Source organism: Pipistrellus hanaki (genome assembly GCF_964339955.1).
Source record: "Pipistrellus hanaki genome assembly, chromosome: X".
In the NCBI taxonomy this organism is placed as follows: domain Eukaryota; kingdom Metazoa; phylum Chordata; class Mammalia; order Chiroptera; family Vespertilionidae; genus Pipistrellus; species Pipistrellus hanaki.
Genome location: NC_140524.1, coordinates 7,557,331 through 7,575,467, shown reverse-complemented (window position 1 = coordinate 7,575,467; position 18,137 = coordinate 7,557,331). Strand labels below are relative to the sequence as shown.

Sequence of the window (18,137 nt, the reverse complement as noted above, 5' to 3'; positions counted from 1 at the left end):
CAAGGGCATGTACCTTGGTTGCGGGCATATCCCCAGTAGGTGGTGTGCAAGAAGCAGCTGATCGATGACTCTCTTCGATGTTTCTGGCTCTCTGGCTCTCTCCCTTCTTCTCTGTACAAAATCAATAAAATATATTTAAAAAATAATAAAATAAAATTTACCAACACCCTAGTTGGTGTGCTCTGGTTGAGCATCCGCCTATGAACCAGGATGTCACAGTTCTATTCCCCAGTAGGGGGCGTGCAAGAGGCAGTCAGCACTGATGTTTCTAATATTTCTGATCAGTAAATTGTAATAAAGTTACAGACAATACTACATATTTATGTACTAAGAACATGAAAACCACATCCATATGTATGAAAGGTATAAAAACCCATACATGAGTATAACTAGTGCATGATGTTCAGGATGAGCTGGGGCGGGGGACTGGGGGCATTAGGGGACACGGCTGGGAAGAGAGCTTCAACTGCATTGGTGATGCTTTATTAAGCTGTATGGGGTATTTATTTGGCTGTATCTTATAATGCCATACTGTATAATGCTTTATAACTTTTATACGTCTGAAGTAGTTTATAAGTTTTATGAACAACTTGTTAAATTTCATAATGCATTTTGGGGTAGGTAGCAGCAAGTCAATGACAGGCAGGCCTGATTCTACATGAAGGCTAATAACTGCGTGATAAGATTAAATGTCTCTTTTTGTCCCCTAATAATTGCTTCCACTGCTCTGCGCATTGATGGCCACAGGTTATCTCCTTATTGAATTAGTCTCCGTCTCCTATAATTAGGGTGACCATATAATTTATCATCCAAAGTTGGACAGATTTAAGAATAATAAAATGATGCTATTAATAATTATGCTGAGCCACAGATGCAAACAAACGAGATAAACTGTGATTTATAGCTCTATATTTAGGATGCATATCTGTCTTGGCTGGGAAACAATTATTACCCATCATAAAGAATTTTATTGAGCACTTACCATGTACTGAAAACAGAAGTCTCTGCTTTCCAGAAATTCACTGAAGGGAAAGAGGCAGATGATAGGAAAGCGTAGGAGGAAATGAGTACACAAAGACTCTTAATGGTGTGGCTCAATGGTTGAGCGTCGACCCATGAACCAGAAGGTCACGGTTTAATTCCTGGTCAGGGCACATGCCCAGGTTGTGGGCTCAATCCCCAGTGTGGGGCCTGCAGGAGGCAGATGATAGGTAATTCTGTCTCATCATTGATGTTTGTCTCTCCACCTCTCCCTCTCTGAAGTCAATAAAAGATATTTTTTAAACTACAAAAGGCAGCATAATAGAAAAGATATATTTGACTACTAAAATGTTGGAAACACGATGTACTGAATTTAAAAGCGATGACAGCCCAGCCTGTGTTGCTCAGTGGTTGAGCGTTGACCTAGGAACCAAAAGGTCACAGTTGGATTCCGGCCAGGACACATGCCAGGTTGCAAGCTTGATCCCCAGTAGGGGGTGTGCAGGAAGCAACCGATCAATATTTTTCACATCAATGTTTCTCTCCCTTCCCTTCCTCAATCAAATCAATTTTAAAAATATATCCTTCGGCGAGGATTTTTTTTTAAATGACAATCTTAAAAAAAGATACATCTCTAATAGATAATGCATTTATATATATATATACACATCTCTAATAGATAATGTGTGTGTGTATATATATATATATATATATATATATATATATATATATATATATATATCAGATCGCTAAGAGACCTATGCCCCAATAGAAAAATATACAAGGACATATAAAGGCAATTCACAAAAGGAGAAATATAAATGAGCAATAAACATAAAATTCTTAACCTCTGTGACAAAGACTATTATCTATGTAATAATCGAAGATCCATTTCGTTAAATCTCAATGAAAACCACTTACCAAACTGAAATATATATGTGTATGTGTTAACACAGGTGGAAGAGAACGTGAGAAAGTGGCACCACTTTCCTCAGGTAATTTTGTAGTGTCTGCCGACAAGAGCAGAGCAGCCCCTGACTTCCGGGAGCTGGCCCGGCATGCACAGTTAGACCTTGGTGTTCTGTTCAACATACATATTTCAGACAAGGTCATTCTGTGACCGAGTAAGAAAATTAAAACAACTCCATCATAATGTCTGAACACTGAACATAAGCATTGTTCAAACCACAAAAATGAACCAAGCATTCCCTATCCTGATTAATATAAGGGACTGCTGTTTTTTGCATAAGCAACTCTCCAGCCTGCCCTCTCTAGAGAAGATGCACAAACATAACCATAAAATTACCCCTACTTCTGGGTAGTATTCAATCTAGAGCAAAGCCACACTTCCTGAAACTGTTCCCAAATCATGTAGCACAAGCCCAGCTCCCCATGCTGAGCTCAGAGCAGGTTCACGGCCCTGGCTGCTGTCAGCATGGGCAGACACCAGGAAGAACCTTGAAACACACATAGTAAGATGTTAAACAGTATGCATCCTCCGCTCCTGATAACGCTTTTTAATATTCACTAATTAAGACGGAGTAGGACAGCCCCAACTTGGCTTGCAGACACAACACTGCGTGTGTGTGCATGCGCACACTAATGTGAACGGTTTGAGGTGGGTGTGTCTTGACCTTCCTCTTTCATTGATTTTTTTTTGAGAGCGGCACAGGTCAGGGCACCGGGACTCCTTTTCGTTGTTAATCTTCATCTAAGAATATTTTTTACATTGATTTTTTAAATATATTTTATTGTTGTTTTTTTTTACAGAGAAGAAGGGAGAGGGATAGAGAGTTAGAAACATCAATGAGGGAAACATCAATCAGCTGCCTCCTGCACACCCCCGACTGGGGATGTGCCAACCCAAGGTACATGCCCTTGACCTGAATCGAACCTGGGACCCTTCAGTCTTGCAGGCCGATGCTCTATCCACTGAGCCAAACCGGTTAGGGCTGATTTTCATTTATTTATTTATTTATTTATTTATTTATTTATTTATTTATTTATTTATTTATTTATTAATATATATTTTTATTGATTTTAGAGAGAAGGGAGAGAGAGAGAAACATCAATGATGAGAGAGAATCATTGACCAGCTGTCTCCTGCACACCCCACACTGGGGATTGAGCCCACAGCCCAGGCATGTGCCTTTGACTGGAATCAAGCCTGGGACCCTTCAGTCTGTAGGCCGACGCTCTATTCACTGAGCCAAACCAGCTAGGGCTCCATTGATTTTTAGGGAGAGTGGAAGGGAGGGAAGGAGGGAGGGGGAGAGAGAGAAAAGAGAGAACCTGCAACCCAGTTATGTGCCCTTGACCAGGCATGGATCCTGAGACCCTTTGGTGTGTGGGCTGGCGCTCTAGCCACGTAGCAACCCCAGGCAGGGCAACACCACTCCTTTTTATTGCTTATGTCCTTCTGCTTTGTTCACTCAGTCATTCAACAAACATTTATTGAGCACTTACCATGTGCCAGGCATAAATTCCTACCATCATGAAGCTGACATTCTAATGGGGAAGGCAGAGAATAAATACATCAGAGAGTAAATGACTTATTTTCTTCTCTGAAGAAAAACAAAGCGAAGTAAGGACAGGGAGTTGAGGAGGGAGCCTATTTTAGCTGGAGTAGTCCAGGAAGGCCTCTCTGAGGAGGTGACAGTTGACATTGAAACATGCTTGGAAGAAGTGAGGGCATAAGCCACTGGGGGATCTCAAGGAAGAGTGTTCCAGGCAGAGGGAACGGCCAGTGTAAAGGGCCCCTAGAAGGAAGAGCAGTGGCGCTCCGGGGAGTGAGTGATGAGAAGGACATAGAAACTGAGGTCAGAGGGACCAAGGGCCAGATCCCAGGGCTTATGCTCTAAGATGGGAAACCACCAAAGCTTCCCAGCCCTGATCTGAAACATCTACAGCTGCTCAGAGAGGAGGTGGGAGGGGCCAGCCTGGAGGCCCGAGAGCCTGAGGAGGTGGCTGCTGCTGTCTTCCAGGTAGGACACATTTACCTAGGAGGACTTGAAAAATAGTGCTTCATAAGCTTATATATGTGCGGGCCATACAAGGCACTGTTAAAAGGATAGGGACCTGGAGGCCTGAGGTGAGAGTCGAACCCTTGAAGCTTGAGGTTTTTGTTTCGATGATGATAATGGGGGTGGTGGTGAGGGTTTTGTTCTCTGTTTTCCACCATAAGCATGTATTTCTGCAATTAAAAATACATAGCCTAGTTTTAGAGGGCACGTTTTGCCTCTTTCCCCTCCTAGACGCAAGCTTTGATTGCTGAGGCATCCATTTTGAAGATGCATCCATTTGATGCATCTCCAATAAATACAGTAAGAGGGAGACCACAGTTCTGGGGTTTTACTTTTATGGGGTTGAAGGTGGAGGCCTAGGGTTTTGCAGCCTCACTCTTTATTGGTGAATTTAAAACGTAAGAGTGGGAACTTAAAATGATGAGGCACCTGGCTCTTTAATCCGGAAGCTGGCACTGTGTTTATTGGAGACAGCTGCCTTCAAATGGATGCATCTTCAAAATGGATGCCTCAGCAATCAAAGCTTAAAAAGAAACTGTCAGGGTATACACAACAAAGTCTGTTGCTAAATGTTTTCCCCACATAGTTCATATTTTTATGGTATGTTTTTAATTTCATTTCAACTTCTGGCTATGAATTGATAACATATAGAAATGCTCTTGAAAAACAATAACAAAGCTGGAGGTATCACACTATCTGATAAACTATACTACAAGGCTATATTAATCAAAACAGCATGGTACTGGCATAAAAACAGACACATAGACCAATGGAACAAATAGTAGGCCCAGAAATAAACCCATGCTTGTATGATTAATTAATATTTCACAAAGGAAGCAAGCACATACAATGAGGTAAAGACAGTCTATTTGATAAATTATGTTGGGAATATTGGCAGATAAATGCAGAAAATGAAACTAGACCAACTTCCAAGAATAAACTCAGTGGATTAAAAACTTAAATGTAAGACCTCACCTGAAATTATAAAAAAAGAAAACGTAGGCAGGCCCTGCTGCCACAGTGCTGGAGCTGCCACTTGTACCCACTGCCAGCACCAGCCCTGTTCTCACCCACTGCTGGTGTTGGCCCCAGTTGCTCTGCGCCATTAGTGCATGGGAGCAGTGGCAGCAGGAGCAGGGCTGCTGGCAGACAGAAGTTTGGGGCCCACGGTGGGTGTGGCCAGGCTGGAGCACAGAGGATGGACTTAGACCCTCCCCTGTGCCTACTCCTCATAGCCCACAGTTCCTTTCAAGGTGCACAAATTCAAGCACTGGGCCCCTAGTATAGTCAATTATCCTATCTAATAAAAGAGCAATATGCAAATTAACCATCACTCAGCTATACCCATAAGCCACACCCACCATCCATACCACCAATCAGGAGCAAATATGCAAATAAACCCAGCCAAGATGGCTATAGCCACCGACAGCAGAAGGGAGACTTGGGTTTCCCCCGCAATGGAGGAAGCCAAGCTTTCAGCACACCCTAGCCAGTCCAGGCCCCCGCTTAAGGCTACAAAGTTTCAATTATAGAAGATACATAAATCCCAACAGAAATGACTGCCACCACAGAGCATGCAGAAGGCTTGGCTCTGCTCCAGGCTACAATGGTTCAATTGTAGAAGGTAAATAAATTCCAGATACCGTGGCCTCTGCTTGGGTCGCCGGGGGCATGGTTGACCTGCAAACCACCACACGCCCCTCGCCCAGGCCGCCCTATGTCCCAAGGGAACCCCTACCCTGATCTGGGACACCCTTCAGGGCAAACCAGCTGGCCCCCACCCATGCACCAAGCCTCTATCCTATCAGGAAGGCAAGCAGGCAAGCAGTTGGGAGCCAGCAGTCCTGGATTGTGATAGGGCTTTCAGACATCCCTCAAGGGATCCCATATTGGAAAGGGTGCAGGCTGGTCTGAGGGACATCCCTCCCCCTCGCCCCTGAATGAATTTCGTGCACCAGGCCTCTAATATATATATATATATATATATATATATATATATATATATATATATATATATATATATATATATATATATATATATATATTAGAGGCATATATATATATATATATATATATATATATATATATATATATTAGAGGCCTATATATATATGGCTAACATGCTAAGTGTCCCACCATCCAACTGGTTGCTATGACACGCACTGACCACTAGGGGGCACTCAATGCAGGAGCTGCCAAGCTGCAATGACTTGGCAGCAGTGTTTCTCTGGTTCTCGGGTGATGCACCCTGAAACCAGAGAAAAGGGAGCCTGATTCCTCGCAGGGCCGTGTGATTCCACCTTCAGCCATGTGTTGTTGCTGGAATCTGGTTTACTGCACACTTGCATTTGTGTTCCACACCCTGTACGACAACAACTTTGCAGAGTACCCTCTCACACTCTGGGATCCCTCGGGAGATGTTGGAGAGCTGGTTTTGGCCCAATCCCCGAAGGCCAGGCCAAGAGACCCACCTGCTGGAGGGACCCCACTCACTCCACAGACGCCAGGGACATGGGAGGTTGGCTCTGGTGCATGTCTGATCCATCTCGACCAGTCCTGCCCCACCGGCCACCTTCTAATTAATTTCCTTTCAATGTGCACGAGTCTGTGCACCAGGTCACTAGTATATGTTTATGAGGGATAGTTGATCTATAGTTTTCTTGTAATATCTTTGTCTGTTTTTAAAACAGACTTTTTTGTTAAGGCAGTTTTAGGTTCATAACGAAATTGAGCAGAAGGTACAGCAATTTCCCTATGCCTCCTGCCTCCTCCATCTTCAACATCCTGTACCAGAGTGGTACATTTGTTACAGTTGATGAACCTACATTGAGACATTATGATCACCCATGTCCATAATTTACATTAGAGTTCACTCTATGAGTAGTAAATTCTATAGGCTTGGACAAATGTATAATGGCATGCATCTACGACAGTATTACACAGTATAGTCTCACTGCCCAAAAATCCTCTATGCTCTGCCTATATCCCTCTCCCCCTAACCCCTAGAAACCACTGATTTGTTATTGTCTCCATCGTTTTGCCTTTTTGAGGATGTCATAGAGTTGGAACAATACAACATACAACCTTTCCAGTTCAGCGTCTTTCACTTAGTACTATACTCCATGTATTTTCGTGGCTTGATGGCTCATTTCTATTAAGCACTGATTGATATTAGATTGGATGTACTACAGTTTATTTATCCATTCGCCACTGAAGGACATCTTGGTTGCTTCCAAGTTTGCACAATTATGAATAAAGCTGCTACAAACATCCATGAGCAGATTTTTGTGTGGGCATAGTTTTCAAATTTCTTTGGGTAAATACCAAGGAGCACAATTACTGGGTGGTATGTTAAGAGTACGTGTCATTTTCTAAGACGCTGCCAGTCTTCCAAAGAGGTTGCATCTTAGGAAGCAGAATCGGTGTTTTAGCTTGTGGCTGTGTAAGGTATCTTATTTTCATTTGCAATTCACCAGGACACAGGATGTGAAGCATCCTTTCATATGCTTATTTGCCATCTGTTTTTCTTTGGTGAGGTGCCTAAGATTTTTGGTTCATTTTTAATTGGGTTTTTTTCCCTCACTATTAAGTTTTAAGTATTCTTAGTATATTTTGGATATCAGTCCTATTCAGATATGGCTTTTGCAAATATTTTCTCCCAGTGTATGGCTGGTCTTTTCATTCTCCTAACGGTGTCTTTCACAGACCAGAGTTTTTTTTTATTTTAATGAAGTCCACTTTATCAATTCTTTCTTTCATGGATTGTGCCTTTGGTGTTGCATATAAAAAGTCATTGTCAGTTAGCTGGTGTGGCTCAATGGATTGAGTGTCATCCCATACACCGAAAGGTCGCTGGTTTCGTTCCTGGTCAGGGCACATGCTCGGGTTGTGGACTTGACACCAGTAGGGGGTGTGCAGTAGGCAGCCAATCAAATGTGATGTCTCTCTTTCATTGATCCCTTTCTCTCTCTAAAATCAATTTTAAAAAGCTTATTTTAAATGTATATACTAAAAGAGTCATTGCCAAACGCAAGATCACCTAGATTTTCTCCTTTGGTATCTTTTAAGTTTTATAGTTTTTCATTTTACATTTGGGCCTATAATCCATTCTGAGTTAATTTTTTATTGAATTTATTGGGGTAACATTGGTTCACAAAACCATACAGGTTTCAGCCCCCCAAACCCTCTCCACTTTATAACTGTCAGTCTATTCCATGTATCTATGCCTCTTGTTCTATTTTGTTCATCAGCTTATTTTGTTCATTAGATTCCACATATAAGTGAGAGCATGTGATTTTTTTTACTAAGTGAAAGTTGAAAATCTTTATTTTTCTTTATTGATTAATGTATTACATACATATCCTTATCTCCCCATTGCCCTCCCCCGACCCCTTGCTTGTGCCTTCACCACCCCCCCCCCCAGTGTCTGTGTCTATTGGATATGCTTATATGCATGCATACAAGTCCTTTGGTTGATCAAGATCATGTGATAGTTGTCTTTGTCTGACTAGCTTCTTTCGCTTAGCATAATAATCTCCAGGTCCCTCCTTGCTGTCACAAAGGGTAATAAATCCTTCTTTTTTACAGCTGCATAGTATTCCATGGTGTAAATGTACCACAGCTATGTTATCCACTCATCAGCTGATGGCACTTGGTCTGTTTCCAGATCTTGGCTATTGTAAATTGTGCTGCTATAAACATAGGGGTGTATATATTCTTTCTAATTGGTGTTTTGGGGTTCTTAGGATATATACCCAGAAGTGGAATCACTAGATCAAGAGACAGATCCAATTTAAATTTTTTTAGGAACCTCCTTATGGTTTTTAAAAATATATATTTTATTGATTTTACACAGAAAGGAATTGAGAGGGATAGAGAGTTAGAAACGTCGATGAGAGAGAAACATTGACCAGCTGCCTCTTGCACACCCCCCACTGGGGATGTGCCCACAACCAAGGTACGTGCCCTTGACCGGAATCAAACCCGGGACCTTTCAGTCCGCAGGCCAACGCTCTGTCCACTGAGCCAAACCAGTTTCGGCGTCCTTATGGTTTTTAATAGTGGTAGCACCAATTAGCATTCCCATCAGCAGTGTGCAAGAGTTCTAATTTCTCCACATCTTTGCAACAATTTTCTTTTGTTGTTTTGATTATAGACACCTGCCAAAAAGACTTTGTTCCATTTTGTTATTTTTGTATCTTTGTCAAAATAAGTTGAATATATTTATATGGGTCTACTTTGGGGCTCTCTCTTTTCTGTTTCATTAATCTAGTTGATTATTCTTTTGCCAACATCACACTGTTGTAATTACTGTAGCTTTATAGTAAGTCTTGAAGTTGGGTAGCATCAGTCCTCCAACTCTGTTCTCCTTCAACACTGTGTTGGCTATTCTGGATCTTCTGCCTCTCCATTATACATTTCACAATCAGTTTGCCGGTCGCCACAAAGTAACTTGTTGGAATTTCTTTGTCTGGTTTTGATATCAGGATCTGGATAATGCTGAATGCATAGAATATGATGGGATATGTTCCCTCCTAGTCAGGCAGAATTCTGAGATGGCTCCCAAGGTTCGAAGCTCCTGGCATTCACATACCTTCTTGTAGTTATTTAATGAAACATGAATGGACTTGCTGCAGTAAAGGGATTTTGCAGATGTAATTAAGGTCCAAAATCAGGAGGATAGGAAATGTGTGACACACTGTTGTTGGCTTGTAGACAGAGGGAGGCCACGTGGCAAAGAATGTGGTTGGCTTCTAGGAGATGAGATCAGCCCCAGCTGATAGCCAGCAAATAAGTGGGAACTCCTCCTCCTCCACCAGAAAGTCAGTGTGAACTCCTCCTCCATCAGCAAGTGGGAACTCCTCCTCCAAAGGCAAGGAACTGAATTTTGCCAATAACAAAAATGAACTTAGAAGCATATTTCCTCCAGAGCCTCTAGACAACACCTAGATTTCAGCCTTGTTATAACTTGAGCAGAGAACCCAGTCATTTTGCACTGAACTTTTGACCTATAGAAACTGATATAATAAATGCATAGTGATTTAGGATATTAAGTTTGTAGTTTGTTATGCAGCAATACAAATTTAATACATTCCTCTCTTTCTCTTGGAAGAGTCTTCATACAATTGCTATTATTTTTCCCACAAGTGTTTGATCAAATTCACCAGTAAAGCCATCTGGATATAAGGTTTTCTTTGTGGGAAAGTTTTTAACTATGAAATAAATTTCTTTAAAGACATATGACTAGACTATTCAGGTTGATGGTGTGTGTGTTTTTCTGGAGTGAACTTGGTACCTTGTATATTTTAAGGAATGTGCCTATTTTACCTGAATTGTCAAATTTATTACCATAAAGCTCTTTATAACATCCCCTTATTATTATATTAATTTCTGCAGGGTCTGTAGTATTGCCCTATATCTCATTCTTGATATCAGTCATTTGGGTCATCTCTCTTTTTTCTCTTATCAATTTGGCTAGCTTTTCATTAACTTTATTGATCTTCCCAAAGAGCCCACTATCGTGTGTGTGTGTGTTTTATTTTATTTTTTCTCTATAATTTTTCCTTTGTATTTTGGTGATTTCTACTCTTATCTTTATTATTTCCTTTCTTCTGCTTACTTTGGGTTTAATTTCCACTTTTTATCATAGTTTCTTAAGGTGGAATATGAGGTCATTGATTTGAGACAATTCTTTTCAGAAGCCATAGCTTTATTAATGATAGAAACAGTACAAATTCAAAGCCAACCTGCAGTTACTCTTTTGAAATACCAAAAAAAAAGTCATCTTTTTTGAATGGTTACATTGTCAATTTCATAATAGTATGTATAATATCATTCCCGAGACTGCCTTTGCTCTCCACACATTTGCTTGTCATTATCAGTTCTATGTTCTTAACTTCCACACCTGTTTTTCTTTTTTTCTTTCTTTCTTTCTTTTTTTTTATCGACTTCAAAGAGGAAGGGAGAGGAAGAGAGAGACGGAAACATCAATGATAGGAGAGAACCATTGAACGGCTGCCTCCTGCATGCCCCATACTGGTGCTCAAGCGGCTGCCTCCTGCACACCCCACACTGAGGATCAAGCCCAAAACCTGGGCATGTGCTCCTGACCAGAATCAAACCTGAGCTCCGCCCCCTCTATCCACTGAGCCAAACCAGCCAGGGCTATGCCTGTTTCATCAGCCCCTTCTTCACTCTCCTCTTGTACAGTTGGAGTGTGTGTGCTTTCGTAAATGTTTGAGACAGCTTCACCTTGAACTTTGAACTTCTCAGGAGCTGCTAGCTGTGCTTGCTGAGATAAATCCTCAATCTTGGCTTCCCCAAAACTTCTATAGGTTGGTGAAGCTGGAGTCTTGTAGACATTTGGCTTTGTGATGACAAAGAGGGCATTCTTAGATGTCATAGTGACCCTAGTAACCCCTATAACCTATCAAAGACTCAGTTTGGACATAGCCTTGTGTGCCTTCTTTTCACTTCCACTCTGTTTTGGTTTACTGGCTAGTTCTTCATCGATTTCAGCTGCTGCTGCTAGCTGAGCTTGTGTGGTTGCCTGGGTGGAATCTTGTTCTTTGAGCTCTGGTACTGATCCATCACTGTCAGGTTCTGCTGCAGATCCTGTCTCAGCCTGGGGCTGTGGCAACTCATTCTGTGACACAGACAGTTTCTGTGGCTTCACCCAGAATTCTGTGCGGGCAACGCAGAACCAAGACGGCAGCAGAAAGAGAGTATTTGGGAGCCTAACATAAGCATTTAATGTTATAAATGTCTTTGGAAGCACAGCTTTTGCTGCATCCCATACACTTTGATACATTTGTTTGCTCTTGAATTCCATTCGAAATACTTTTAAGTTTTCCTTATGATTTCCCTTTTGACCTTTGGTGTGCTGGTTATCAATATATTGCCTCTCAACTTAAAGTTCATCCTTCCTGCCTGTTCTGTGATCATGGAACATATTTGAGGTATTTTTCCTTCGCCAGCTGGCCCTGAAGCTTTCTCAGGAGAGGGTGCTGAAGAGATATTGCAAGAGGAAAAGAGGTTTCCTTCCTGATTCCTGTGTGTTTGCTTGGCAGACTCCTTCCGCATGACTTTTTCTGGCATCAGACTTCTTCCATTCCTGGGTTCTTGCAGGACATGGCAGCCAGCAGCTCTCCCCTCGCACCGGTACTCCCCCCTAGACAGCTTGGCAGCAAGCACAGGGCCTCTGGATACTGCAGCACTTGCAGTTTCCCCAGGGCCTGGCTCCTGCAGAGCATGGAAGCCAACAGCTCTTATGAACAGCTTCCCCGCCCCCCCCCCCCCCCAGCAGGCAGATATCTGGCAAGTTCCAGAAGATAGATTTCCAACAGGTTGCATCAGAACCAAGCAAGGGATAGAAAACCTGTTTGAAGAAATAATGACAGAAAACTTCCCTGATATAGGGAAGAAAAAACTCACACAAATCCAAGAAGCTTAGAGTCCTAATCAAAATGAACCCCAAAGACTGACACCAAGGCACATTATAATTAAACTAGAGGCCCCGTGTTGGAGGTATGTGTTGGGGGAGTCCCTCAGCTTGGCCTATGCCCTCTCACAGTCCTGGAGCTCTCGGAGAATGTCCAACAGATGGCAGTTGGACATACTTAGCACTGCCATACTTAGCACCATAATACTCTGTCATCCAGTGAGCTACAGTCATGCCTCTCCAACAAAATCTGGATCTCAGCTCCGGGGGCATTGTATCTTAGCCTAGGGATAGTGACTATATCTTAATTCTGTTATTCCTATGTTCTTTGGAGTTCTCTTCACATCTTACTAGCCAATTCTTTATCATTCTAATCCCCTGTTATAGGAAATTCCTTGTATTAACGTTTCCTGTTCAAATTCCTGTGCCATTCCTCTCTTCAGACAGGACACAGACTGACAGAATTGTTATCAGGAGTGATCCCAAGAAATAGACCTGCCAATGGAAAAAGGATGACTAGTAATCGATGGCGAGCAGTGGCATCGCAATTAATCAACTTACTGTTGATTGTGATGAATGCTAACTGAAGCAAATGCCTTAGATGTCTTAAATGGCTGCTGCACTTGACTGTTATGGCAGTGATCATGGCTATAAGGACTGGGATGTGAGACTGACATCTTTTAATGCATTTGAGCAGTTCAGTCACAGTCTAAGAACCAGAGAGCTTTCGTGGTGCATAAGAGAGGCTGCTCTTGGTTATAGCCACAGGGCTAATATTGCTGAAAATCAAACACAACATTTAATTGAGTAGGTCGTTGAATTGCAATGACAGTTGAGGTCACAGTCTTGACACTGACTGGTAAAAAATGGGATCCCAGTACTTGGAATGGGGACAACTGTTTGGTCCCAGATGAAACGGGCAATCTTGAATTACCAAGTCTCTCTGAGCCTCCCTTACTACGTAGCTACCCTTTACTACCTGAGACTAGCCCTTTTCTCCGTGAAAACCCTGTGATAAACTCACATGGTCCAGGTGCCTTGTAAAGGGATGTCTCTTCTCTCTTCTCCTCAAGACCCACCACAACCACCCCCTAGTGCCCATACAGCCACAACTGAGGTCAAAGCTCAGCTCAGTGTGCAAATGTACACAATAACCAAGGAGGAAATAGCTTATATTCCAAAAGAATTGCAAGCCCTGGCCAGCGTGGCTCAGTTGGTTGGTTGTCATCCTGTGCATCGAGGGGTTCCTTGTTTAATCCCTTGTAAGGGGCATGCAGGAGGCAGCCTATCGATGTCCCACTCTCACATTCATATCTCTCTCTCTCTCTCTCTCTCTCTCTCTCTCTCTCTCTCTCTCTCTCTCTCTCTCTCTCTTGAGGATATTTTTCCCATTGGTTTTTAGAGAAAGTGGAAGGGAGAAAGGGAGGGAGGGAGGGAGAAAAAAAATCAATGTGAGAGACACACCCATTGATTGCCTCCCACATGCACCCCCTACTGGGGCAGGGGATTGAACCTGAAACCTGGATACATGCCCTTGATAAGGAATTGAACCCGTGATCTATTGGTGTGCAAGCCAATGCTCTAACCACTGAGAAACACCAGCCAGGGCTGGAATAATTTTTAAAAAGAATTGTAAGACCTTGCTGGTATATATTGGCAGAAACCCAGGGAACAGAAGCGGATTTTATACTGGGATCAGGTCTAAATGGGCAGCCGGACATCCCTCGAGGGGTCCCAGATTGGAGAGGGTGCAGGCTGGGCTGAGGGACACCACCCCCCCCCAGCCCCCATGCACAAATTTCATGCACCGAGATATATATATATGAAATTGATTTCAGAAATGTGTGTGAGAGAGAGAGAGAGAATATCATTGATCATGCATGTCCACTATTGGCAATTGAGCAGCCTGCAAACCAGAATTGAACCGTGATCTCCTGGTTCATAGGTCAATGCTCAATCACTGGGACATGCCTGCCGGGCTGTGGTATTTTGTTATAGCAGCCCAAAGAGACTAAGACACCTTGGTAGGCTTCTTTGGATTTTGGAAGCAACACTTGAGTGTGCTACTCTGAACCCATCTACAGAGTTGCCCAAAAGGTTTCCATTTAGCTGCCCACATGCTTTGCAGTTCAGCCTGCAGCACAAACTGCCCTTGAACTTGGACCTTACATCCCAGCAGATCCAGCGATACACCAAGTATCTGTGGCATATAAAAGTGCTGTAAGAAGATTCTGGCACGCGCAAATGAGGCAATCACCATGTCAAGCCTCTGGGATTTTAGAGCAATTCTGTATGCTCTTTTGCAGATAACTACTCTCATTTTTTAAAACATGTTTTGAGGTATAACTGACATACAATATTATATTAGTAGCAGATTGCAGTGTGGGCCCTGACAGTTGGGTTTTTTTCTCCTTTGTAATGCAAGTGCCTGACTTAAGCTTTGACTGCTGAGGCATCCATTTCAAAGGTGCATTCATTTCAAAGGCAGCTGTCTCAAATAAACACAGTGCCAGCTTCGGGACGAAAGAGCCAGGTGCCTACCCCCTCCCCCGCAGGCTCCTCTGTTTTAGAGGTCCTGGTTGACATCAATAACTGAACATTTAGGCTACTTGTTTGTGTTTCTTGCTGGGTTTTTTTGTTTGTTTGTTTTAAATTCACCAATAAAAGAAGGAGCCCGTGCCCTGGCTGCTTTGGCTCAGTGAATAGAGCATCAGCTCCATAAACTGAAGAGTCCCTGGTTTGATTCCTGGTCATGGGCAGGGACCTTGGGCGCATGCTGGTGGGAGGCAACCAATTGATGTGTCTCTCTCACATCGTTTTTTCTCTGTGTGTGTCTCTCCCCCTCCCACTCTCTCTAAAAATAAATAGAAAACTATCCTGGGGTGAGAATTAACAACAAAATAAAAGAGCGAGCCTGTGAAACCCTGGCCCCCAATATAAGGAGAACCCTAGAACCATTCTTATTCTCTCTCTCTCTCTCTCTCTCTCTCTCTCTCTCTCTCTCTCTCTCTCCTCTCCTCTCCTCTCCTCTCCTCTCCTCTCCTCTCCTCTCCTTCCCTCCTCACCTCTCTCTCTCTTCGACATCTCTGTGTGGCCCCAGACATGCTGTGTCATTTCCAGGTCTAGTAAGTAATGAACCTGGATCCCTGGCAGTTATTGTTGAAGGTCATCTTGCAATCTTAATAAGAACCACAAAGGCCAATCCAGCCACAACATTGGTTATTGCTAGGCTGAGAACAGAACATGTACAAGCCCTAGCTGGTTTGGCTTGGTGGATAGATCATTGGCCTTCCGACTGAGAGGTTCTGGGTTCAATTCCAGTCAGGGCACATGCCCAGCTTGTGGGCTCGATCCCCTGTAGGGGGCGTGTAGGAGACAGCCGATCAATGATTCTCAGCACTGATGTTTCTGTGTGTCTCTCTCCCTATCTCTTCCTCTGTGAAATCAAGAAAAATATATATTTAAAAAAAAACAACACATGTACAACATAATGATTCCATACTTGTACATGCTTCAAAATGATCACCACAATAAGTATAGTTAATCACCATACATAGATACCGAATTTTTTTCTTGTGACAAAAACGTTTTAAGACTTACTCTCTGAACAACTTTCATTCAATACAGTATTGTTAACTGCAGTCACCGTGCTGTACATTACATCCCCATAACTTCTTTTATTTATTTATTTATTTATTTATTTATTTATTTATTTATTTTTAAAATATATTTTATTGATTTTGTACAGAGAGGAAGGGAGAGGGATAGATAGAGAGTTAGAAACATCGATGAGAGAGAATCATCGACCAGCTGCCTCCTGCATACCCCCTACTGGGGATGTGCCCGCAACCAAGGTACGTGCCCTTGACTGGAATAGAACCCGGGACCCTTCAGTCCGCAGGCTGACACTCTATCCACTGAGCCAAACCGGTTTCGGCAACTTCTTTATTTTATAACTTAAAGTTTGTAACTTCACCACTGTCGTCCACCCACACCTCCTGCCTCTGGCAAACACCGGTACTGTTTTTCTTTTGAAAAACAGTTCCCGCCACTGCCGCTGAGCTCGCCAGCTGTGAGCCGGCTTCTGGCTGAGCGGCACTCCTCCTATAGAAAAAAGTCAAGCTTGTCTTATATATGGGCCTGAATGACATGCTGGCACCCACCATCCAAAAGTGGACAGATGCACATTACAGCTCTCCTCAGGGGTGACCCTGAATGATAATGGTGAAGGAAAATCGCATCCAGTGAGCAAAACATGGAACAGCATAATATTTCATGTCCACTGTATCTAGACTGGGAGATGGACAGAAATATGGAGATATAGATATAGATATAGATATAGATATAGATATAGATATAGATATAGATATCCAGGGACTTGGAAGTAACTGGACTGGTATATTAGTGACAAGGAAGTCTAGGGAAGAGAGAAGTGGATGGGCCTCTGAATGGACACACAGTGAAGGTATTTGTGTCCCATGTGAATGCCTACTGGAAGGCCTATAGTGCCTGGGCTCAACAACTTGAACTTCCCCTTACTGAGGATGGCATGGTTCATGCCAATGCAGACTTCCCAATCTGCCATCAGCAGAGACCAAAATTGAGTCCTCACCATGGCACCATTTGCTCTGGGGCCAGCCAGTCAGCCACCAGTGACACGTTGCTTATATCGACCTCTTTCATCATGGAGCGGAACAGAGATTCACCTTCACAGGAACAGACTCATTTTCTGGATATGGTTTTCCCTTCCCTGCCTATAATGTTTGTGCCAGCACCACCATCTGTGGACTCTTCTACACAGCATTGCATCTGACTCAGAAACTGATTTCACAGCAGAGGAAGGGTAGTGATAGGTCCATGCCAATGGAATGAACTGGTCTTACCACAGGCCACATCATCCGGGAGCAGCTGGCCTAATTGAAAGGTGGGATGGCTTTTTAGACTCTGTCATGATGCTAGTTGTGAGACAGCGCCCTGAAAGAATGGGGTTTTGTTTTATAGGATGTAGTATACACTTTGAATCAGAGACCAATATATGCTTCTGTCTCCTCCATAGCCAGTATAAATGGGTCCTAAAATTAAGGGGTAGAAGTAGGAGTGGCTCTTCTCACTATTACACCCAATAACCCACTCGTGGAATGTTTGTTTCCCATCTTGACAACATTGAGCTCTGCTTTTTTTGAATCTAAGTGCTTGTGATGGTTAATTTTTAAAAATTGTATATATTAGAGGCCTGCTGCACAAAATTTATGCACTGGGGGCGGGGGGGTCCCTCAGCCTGGCTTGCACCCTCTTGCAGTCTGGGAGCCTCAGAGGATGTCTAACTGATGGCAGTTGGACATTCTTAGCGCTGCCACGGAGGTGGGAGAGGCTCCCACCACGGTAGCCATGCTCGCCAGCCATGAGCCTGCTCAGGACTTCTGGCTGAGCAGCACTCCCCCTGTGGGAGCGCACTGACCAGCAGGGGGCAGCTCCTGCATTGAGCGTCTGTCCCCTGGTGATCAGTGTGTGTCATAGTGACCAACCTGTCCTTCTGCCGTTTGATCAATTTGCATATTAGCCTTTTATTATATGGGATTTTTTTATTGGTTCCAGAGAGGAAGGGAGAGGGAGAGAGAGATAAAAACATCAATGATGAAAAGAGAATCATCGATCGGGTGCCTCCTGCACACCCCACACTGGAGATAGAGCCT

At 43.1% G+C, this 18,137-nt stretch overlaps 1 pseudogene across 1 annotated transcript; it reads right to left on the bottom strand.

The window, feature by feature from the left end:
• Nucleotides 1–9,757: 9,757 nt before the first annotated feature.
• Nucleotides 9,758–12,678, bottom strand: LOC311615543 (nascent polypeptide-associated complex subunit alpha-like; annotated as a pseudogene). Its single transcript has 3 exons — nucleotides 12,623–12,678; nucleotides 11,126–11,687; nucleotides 9,758–9,884 (listed from the first exon to the last, which is right to left on the bottom strand). The product of its transcript is annotated as a nascent polypeptide-associated complex subunit alpha-like (transcript).
• Between the last annotated feature and the right edge of the window lie 5,459 nt (nucleotides 12,679–18,137).